At 44.3% G+C, this 8,948-nt stretch overlaps 1 long non-coding RNA gene across 1 annotated transcript in view; it reads left to right on the forward strand.

Annotated features, from left to right (window-relative positions):
* The first annotated feature begins 6,634 nt into the window (after window positions 1-6,634).
* Window positions 6,635-8,948, forward strand: part of LOC109295708 — a 20,516-nt gene continuing 18,202 nt past the window's right edge. The window contains exon 1 of the long non-coding RNA XR_002096817.1: window positions 6,635-6,759. This is a non-coding gene — a long non-coding RNA (uncharacterized LOC109295708). The remainder of the gene's footprint in view (window positions 6,760-8,948) is intronic.

The following is an 8,948-nucleotide window of genomic DNA, read 5'->3' on the forward strand; positions in this document are numbered from 1 at the left end:
AGGGACACAAATGCCACAATATAACTGATGAATGTACAAATCTTCAGAAGTGACTTCCTGAAATAGAAACTGCTATTGTTCTGTAAGGAAATATGTCTCTCTCCATTCTAATTCATAATTTAGTTAATGTTTCTTTTCATAAGAACCTGTTCTTCCTTTGATGTGCACCTGTTATCTCAACTTAGCATTGTACAGACCTTTCATGGCAAAACAGTGGCACAGTTTTATTATGGAAAAAGAATGCCCTACATTTATCCAGGGGTATAGGTTGTAGCTGTGTTGGTCTAAGGACATAGGCAGACAAGATTCTTTGGGTAAATCCAATATCTTTTATTAGACCAACTCAAATATTTATCCAAACCTTTCAGGGAACCTTGAGGAGACCAGAAGTGAGCCTGCCCTGCATGGAGACTCAAGAAGCGCTGAAAATTAATGTTGTTAATTAGCTACTAACCAGTACACCATTCCCATCAATATATGCTCCTTTAAAAACTTCCTTAGCACAGACTGTTTGAAGTTGGGCTTTTAGGCTAGGTACAGGCATTACACTCAATGCACTTTAAGCACACAGAAAGCACTTGACAGCCATAACAGAACAGACATTTATGGCACATAAAGCACTTTAAAAATAGCAAATCCCACTCTATGTTAACCCTGGATGGATGTGCACTAACCTAAAGTGCTTTCTGTTAGAGGGTTTATTGAATGCCTGCACCAGATCTCATCAAGGGTTAGCTTAGAAAATGATTCCAGGCAGTATTGCGCAGAGCTACTTTAGCCTCAGGCAGAGCTCTTTGCACTGCCCAAGCACTGGGCTGGTCCTGTCCCTTTGTCCATCACTGACCTGAGTCAGTGACAGTCTCTGATCCCTGCCCCATGCACAGCCTGGCAAGGCCCACCCCTCCACAGCTTCCTGACTTGGGGTTGGGGGGACCAGGCTGGGTCTGCAAAGCAGGGGGGCTCCATTCACCCACTCCCCTGCCCATGTCACATGGCAGCTGCAGCCAGAAGCTACAGAGCAGGGCTGCTCCGGCTTCTGGTTGCACTGGGAACTCCAGCTGGGGAAGGGGCAAGGGAGAGCCCTTGCCACAAGCCACCCCCCCCCCAGCTTGCTGGCTAGGGGGGTGGGGGTGTCAGCCCAGGTCCATGTGGCACAGGGCTTCCCTTTCCACCCTGCTTCAGTTCCCAGCACAGAAAAACACGGGGCTTAGTAGCTCTGCGGCAGCTTCTGCCTGCCACTGTCAAGAGGCTTGGACAGGGGGAAGGGATTCCCGCCCCCCACAGGGACCTGGCCCAGACTGCCCAAAAGCCCCAGCTAGCAAGGGGGAGAGGGGTCTTACAGCAGGGGTTATCTTTTCCTTGCCCTAGGTTCTTGACAGTGGCATCTAGCAGCTGCAACAGCTGCCTAGCCCAGCATTTCATTGCACTGGAAAATCTGGTGGAGGGGTGGTGGTGGAAAAGGAGTTCTCCTGCCAAGCAGACCCCCCCACCCCACCCAGCTTCCTGGATCAGTTCTTGCTGGGGCAGAGCTAGGGCCCCTCACCTTTTCCACCCCTCTGCCCCCACACCAGAGTTCCCAGCACAGCAAAAAGCAGCATAGGCGATTCATGCTGCCACTACTGGCTGCAGCTGGGGGAAAGGAGCCCCCATGCGTCAGGGAGGCCCAACTCAACCCTCCCCCAGGGGCTGCCCAGCAAGGGTCTCCTTTTCCACCACCTACCCCCACCAGAGTTCCCAGTGTAGCACAGCACAGGGCCAAGTAGCTCTGCTGCAGCTGCTGTCAAGAAGCTGAGGGGGAAAAGGGAGTCCCCCAACCCCCACTGCGAGGGCCCCACCACAGCCTCCTAGATGAGGTCCTTGCGGGGGCTGGGCCTGGACCCCACAGCATGGGGACCTCCCTTCTACCTCCACCCAAGCCTCTTGACAATGGCAGCAAGCACCTGCAAGAGAGCTGCCCAGCCCTGTGTTTGCTGCTCCAGGAACACTGATGGAGATGGCGGTGGAACAGGAACCCTCTTGCTAGGTGGTCCCCCCCAGCTTGCTGGTTGGGGTCTCGTGGGTGCCAAGCCAGAGGCACCTTTCCCTCAATTGCAGCCGGCAGCAGCAGTGCAAGTTCTCTGTGCCATTTTTTGCCATCTGGTTGTGGGAGAGGGGTAGAAAAGAAGCCCCCCTGTGGCATGGGCCCAGCCATGCTCCTATCAAGACCAAAGCCAAGAATCGGGGCGGGACGGACTTCATCCAGCAAGGGGGCTCCTTTTCCACCACACCCTCACCAGAATGCCCAGTGCAGGGAAAATTGGTACAGGGAACTTGTGCTGTCACTGCTGGCTGCACCTGTGGGGAGGGAGTCCCTCCTCCCCCACACACAGTTTATTGCCCGGGGCCTGGCTGGGAGCTAGGCCATGTCCATGTGGCAAGGGCCCGCCCCCCTCCTCCAGCTACTGCTGATGGTCCCTAGCTGGTGGGGAGGCAGGGCTGGTGGGGGGCCCTCTGGCAGCATCCTGGGAGGCATGGAGGAGTGCCTCCCACTTAGTAGCCTTGGCTAGTTCAGGCAGGCAAGCCCCACTCACCAAAGAGCACATGTCTGTTTGGTTGGAACACACTCTAACTTTTAGCATTTTAAGTAAAGTGTATAGTTAGAACGCTTTCTAGAAGAGGCTTTTTGAACATCTGTACTTAGCCTGACTGACCTTCATTAATCTGTTTCACAGTCAGTCTAATACAGCTCCATATGAACTCCTTTGCTATTCGTGGGGTTGAAATAATGGTATTCATAGAGTTCCATTGTAATTCCACATTCACATCAACTCTCTGTAAAATTTTACCAGCACAGGGGCCAACGTGGGCCAATATTATGTTATCTTTTCTTTCATTAAGAACGGTCCCAGAATCAGAGCAACTCTTCAGACATTACGTGAAAGTATATATGAAGGTCTTTGCTTGTCTTCTGTTCTGTCTGGTTGTGGATAGTGTTTTTCCAACTCCTTTGTTATTAATCTTCAGTGCCAGGGGCCACCAGAGCAACCCTTCCCTTACATAAAAGCTAGATTCGCTTGAGCTGAAGAGATGCACCAGAAGAAGGGCCCCAAGTCCATGGAGTGACTACAGAACCATTCCTCAATTGCCAGTACAACCCAGGAACAGCCAGTGCCAGACAGACATGGTGAGACACTTGTCCTAGTTCATGCCCCCTATTTCATTATGAGGGGAGCTATGCAGAGAATCGGGTCTTCCAGCTAGTCCTGTCCTCATACTAGGATGTGTATCCAGGATTCAAATTACACTTTGACTCTTGGGAGGGGTCTGAAAAAAAAAATTAAACCAGTTAGTTGATTAACAAGTCCACCTAAATGAAGGAGCAATCTGATCGGAGACCTCCCAGGTTATGATTGTCAAATCTTACAGGGGGATTCTTGTCTCCTATGGGGGAGCTCAGCCCCCACGAGCTTCCCCTTAATTTGCACCCTGTGTGTATCACCATGCCTACATGGGGCACTGCAATGGTTCTGTTAGTCTGCAGTACCTCATAACCACTGAAACAGGATTTGTCCTTGACTGCAGCTAATTCAAACCTAAAATGAGAAAATACAAGTCTTAAGAAGAGGGAGTTGCTCTCAAATACACAGGAAATAGGGGAGATGCTGACTCATAGGAGGTGGCTTGAGAGCTCTTGAACAGCAAGCTGCTGCTCAGCACACATCAAACCCCAGAAGCAAGGTAGCTGAGCCCCTGCCTCAGAGCCCCTTGCAGACTGTCTCAGGTGCACCCACTCTCCCCTGCCCTAGGGCAGGTCTGTTGTCTCAGTGCTGGAATTTGGTACATGGGGAGAGGAAGAAAGTGCTAGGGAGTGCCTTTTTTGGCATCAGGCCCAGGCACAGCATGAAGGTACTGCAGACTTGCGCATAATGGACAAAAGGTCCAACAAAGCGCAGACTACAATAATCAGGGCCCTGTTACAGGTTCAGATTAAAGCTGGATAGAAACCAGCTCTAAAGTTGTTACACATTTTCAAGGACTAACTTTTTGTAGCTAAATAGTCATCTTTATCTGTGATAATTACTTCACACTGTAGTTGGTCTAAATGTATTGTCTGATTAACCAGTTAATTGTGTGATAATTATTTTCTGTTTGTGGCCTGTCTTACTTTGCATGTGTGGCCAGTCTAAATTTACTGTGTGATTAACTAGTTTATTGCATGATATACATAATATCTATCAGGGGCCTCAGTGGTCAAAACTGTTTTCATTCAGTATGTCACACAAATGGCTTATCCTGGCATATCACATGAGTGAAGGGAAATTAACGGCATTTTCTTTTTATAACTGAATTACAATAGCTACCACCCAATGCCTGCAAACAAGATTGAGGATGTATTGTGCACAGGTCCACAGTTTGAGACCACAGTAAGAGTGCAGTCCAAGTGCAAATCCACAGTAAGAGACAGTCTCTGCCCTGCAGATTTTATATTCCAGGTATGAAAATAGAAAAAAAGTAGAAGAAAAGTTAGAAATGCTGTATGCCAACATTTTTCATTTATGAATGATGGTTGGCTGGTTGGTTTTATTTCAAAAGTGCCATAAGTGTACACAGCTGTGCCATCGTACATTGAGGCACTGTTTCTTAACCAGTTGGACAAGACCCTGCCTAATATAGAGAGTCATGAAGCACTGAAAATTTGCCTACAGTCTAAAATGACAAAAGTCTCTTCCCTACTCCATTTACATCTTTACCCCTGAAGGTGAAATATTCTCTTCCAATGTTTTGAAACACAAGCGCAAATAAATTATATGGGCTTCTGATTTCTAGCACCAATATATTGTTATTCTTACTTTTACAATAAGGAAGACCAGGAAACTTTTTTTGTAAATAAGGGTCACCCAGCTGAAAAAGCTGAGAAGCATTCAGTAAGTAGAGCTGTGCTCAGCACATATGAGTTTGGAATAAAACAAAATAAAAATAAATAACCACATATTCAATTTGTACATCTGAGGATCTTTGTGCTAAACTAATTTAGCCTAAAGTAAGATAGATATGTCAGCATTATTACTCCCATTTTAGAAATGAGAAAAGTGAGGTAGATTCCAAGTGATGTTATGAAGTGTCTTATACAAAGTTACATAGGAAGTCCATGCCACATCCAAGAACTAAAACCAGACCTGATTTGTAATCCAGGTCTTGAGCTACAAGAACATCCTTCCTTTCTTGCAATTTAAGTTTCAATCTGCAGGCAAAGTTTGGGGCAATTTCACAAAAGCTTAGCTGATGCATCATTGTATCCCATCTCACTGTTACATTAATAAAAATTACCCCAGCACAAAGACTAACACTTTCTCCACTGACACAGGAAGCAAAAGCAAAGTGACATTTGCTTTGGTCTTGTTCTGTAACAGCGACACCTAGAGTTTCATCACGAATATTTAATGTTTTTTCCCATTTGATTATAAAAAGGGACATTCTTTCCATTAATATTAATTAGTGTTGTTATTTAAATACACAAAAGAATAATTATTCTGTAATGTGTTTTAATTAAATGTCATATAAAGTAATACATTGCTAAATGATTTGTGGATGACTACTTGCATTTATTACAGTGCTCCTGTATTAAATGATAATTCTTGTTGTGCAGTCCTGTTCATTCATAAATAGCCATATGTTTGGGACATGCCCACATTAAACAGTCAAATTAGGGGCTGAATTAGGAAAACAGTTCCAAACTCCTGCCTCCCCCTGTACTTTGAGGACTATATGCTGCTTGCTCCTTTGGAGAGGTAAATATGAGAGCCACAAGATATGAACGTTATTTCAAAGATAATCTGATTTAAATTATGCTGTTGGGAGAGATGAGTCAATCCATGCCTGGGATCCAAGAACCCCTCGGTTCTGGGTAAGTTTCGCCCTGGTCATTAATTAGTCCCCCAAGGCTGTATTTATGCAAGAAAACTGAGTTAATGCTTGTTTATTCTAAGTCATGCTGGTTTGGGTACACCAAATATATCATTATTGAAAACCATGGTACTGATGTGTTGATACTCGTGTAAGCGGGTTAACTAATTACAATCTGACTGAATGAGAGGTGAGTCCCTAACCAGCTTAAACAATGTTCAGAATCCCAGAAGGCACCTGATTGCTTCTTTAAGCACCTAAATACCTCTGAAAATATGGACTTACGTGCCTAAGTCACTTTTGAAAATGTGAATTAGGCCCCTAATTAACTTAGAATTTTTTAACATTTTGCCATCAGTTTCTGAACTTCTTGGAAAGTTCTGTTTGACAACCAGGTTTGAGTATACGGACAACAACATCTTAATTCCTTATTTCTAATTATGCGCCACATACTGCACGTCCACACTCATCTGGACATGGCCTCTGTGCTTGACAGCAGCCACTGGGAATAAGCCCAGAGCAGCATCCCTGGCAAACTTCAGGACCACCTTAGGCAGTGTGACAGGTCAATGTGTCCTGGGCAAGATGTGCTCAACCATATCCTTGACTAGGAGTCTGCCACAGTGTTGCAAAACGCCTTCAAGTCAATGACAAAACTTTCCTTGAGTCCAATAAAGATTTTTTCCTAAAACATTTGGAAAAACTACAGTGTCTGTCCTCAGATCTTAAGCTGAAAATGGAAATCTTCTTTCCCAGGTTGCTTTGGTATCTATCTGCAAGTATGCCCTGGATTATCAGGTGCCTACAAAGTTAAAATCACAATGTGGATGCTGTTACAAGATTGCCTCCTAGTGGAATGAGAAGGCATGTTTGTGTGTAAGTAATTTTTTTTTTGATAATTTATTATGTGAGTTGAATGAAAACATGATGCCAAAGTACAGAGTAATGTCAGTTTTCATGGGTCACACATTCTCTATGGGTTTTACTGGGAATGATTTTTTTGGGTACTTTTAATGCATACTAAATCAATGTACTTCTAAATAAACCAGCAAGATCATGTTCTAGGTTTTTATAAAGCAATAACTGAATGAATTAAATGTATAAAATCTTGTAACTTCAGACTTCTCTTCTCATTCTCCCTATCATAATCTAAGACCCCCTAGCATTGGGTAAAGCCTATACATTCTTAGATTTTTCCAAGAAAGGCTGAAGTGAAAAGGGTGCTACGGTCTGGAAAGTACAGGGAAGATTGTAGTAATCCACTGACCAATTTCATGAGATATTCCAATGGTTTCTGAAAAGTTATTAATTTCTGATATCACTGTATCTGATTCCCTATCTTTGGGAATGTAGAGCAGTAACAAGAAATTTAGTTTACCTGAAAATTTTCTGTGGTAGATATTATTGTGACTTTCCCTGTCCTCCCCCTTTTAGACCTTTTTAGATTATCTCCATCATCAAACATGTGGAATATACAAACAGTTATTCAGGAAGAGCTGGAACTTGGTCAGTGCAAGCCCAGTATGCATGAGTATTAATCTATATAACCACAAGATTCACACAGTGTTGTTGTTTATCCTGACACATTAAAAGGACAGTCTTGTTCAGCTCCTCTTTTAAAAACTGGGTACCAAATTCCCTGCTGGGAAAAACTGACATAGTTCATCAAGTCAAAAATAGCTCCCACCAAAGGATCCAATCCATTGTCATTGCCCTTTGTGCAGCTAAACACTGATACATCCTGCGCTTTCTGTGAAAGCACTGTGTTCAGTCAACACTATTTGTTCAAGAGCAGCAGCCCCTGTAATTTAACAGAAACAGTCCCTTATTTCTGTATGCAGTAAAGCCTACACCTGAATTAATTGCCTGATTAATTGCCAGAATGAAAAGCTGCCAAGCTAATGTGGTGACAGTTCACTCCTTGTCTTGAAAAGCTAATTTCTCCTTCTCATCATTTTTCATGTTATGCCTAAGCATGAAAAGAGACTGTATCCTGTTCTCCTGTGTGATCAGCACTGGCGTGCATCTGCAATCATTATAATAAACCTGTTAATTAAAAATAATGTATTGTCATCAGATCCTGCTGAAGTGATCTTCTGAATGTCCTGGCAGGTTGCTAGAAATCTATCACAATGTTAGTAACATTTTTTAAAATGAAGTAATGGATGCTAAGAAAAATCCAGAGTGGATTGTAAATTGAAACAGTATGTTGGCTGTTTTGGGATTTCATGGTATATGGATGTTTTATAGAAATTGATTTTACTACAAGCAAAATCTTAATGTTACAAAGTGTAGCAATACTGCCTGAAGGCAAAGAAGCAAACCAGCCACCCCAAAAGTACAGGGCAAAAAATGCTTCTGTCGGGAGGTGAAAAGTAGCAGCATAGCATGGGGTAAGCAACTATGGCACCAGCCCTGGGTGTCCATTTGAAAGGGGTGCAAGAATGGCAGCCACCACAGTTGCCAGCCCAGCTGCCACAGCCAAGCCAGTCCCTGGTGCCATCCAGGGTGCAGAGCCTGGTAGTTACACTGCTGGTGAAATGGGACTATATTTTATTGGTGCTCAATAAAGGGTGATATGGAACCCTATAATCTTGCCTAAGAAGGGGCATCATATAGCTATGCTCTCTTAGGAGCAGGTCAAGAGCCAGATGGTGATTCGTAGAATCACAGTTTAATGCTACCTGCTCTGCACTGTCTCTAAGAGAACCTCGGAGACTGGGTACTCCAAGAGAGCACAGCTACACAGAGGAAAGAAGGGTTTGTTGACTTGTCATCCCTGCTTGCCCACTCCTGGAAGAGGATTGGCAACCTGGTAGCAGCTGGTCTGACCCCTGCATAGCAGAGTAGAGCAACTCCTTGCAGTTCCTGCTCTCCTTTAGGAATCCATTCATAATTTGAATTAGGAAATGATGCACCACTGCAGTACCAGCCTGCTGTAGCCTATGCATACAGAACATACGGATCCTCTATAATCCTAGGGCCTGTTTACTGCTCAAAGAAAACAAACTGCAAAGGTCTGAGTTAATAGAGCCAGTGAACAAGGCCATATTTACCACAAGACC

This window comes from Gavialis gangeticus, unplaced genomic scaffold (assembly GCF_001723915.1).
Source record: "Gavialis gangeticus isolate Ggan-Ray unplaced genomic scaffold, GavGan_comp1, whole genome shotgun sequence".
In the NCBI taxonomy this organism is placed as follows: Eukaryota; Metazoa; Chordata; order Crocodylia; family Gavialidae; genus Gavialis; species Gavialis gangeticus.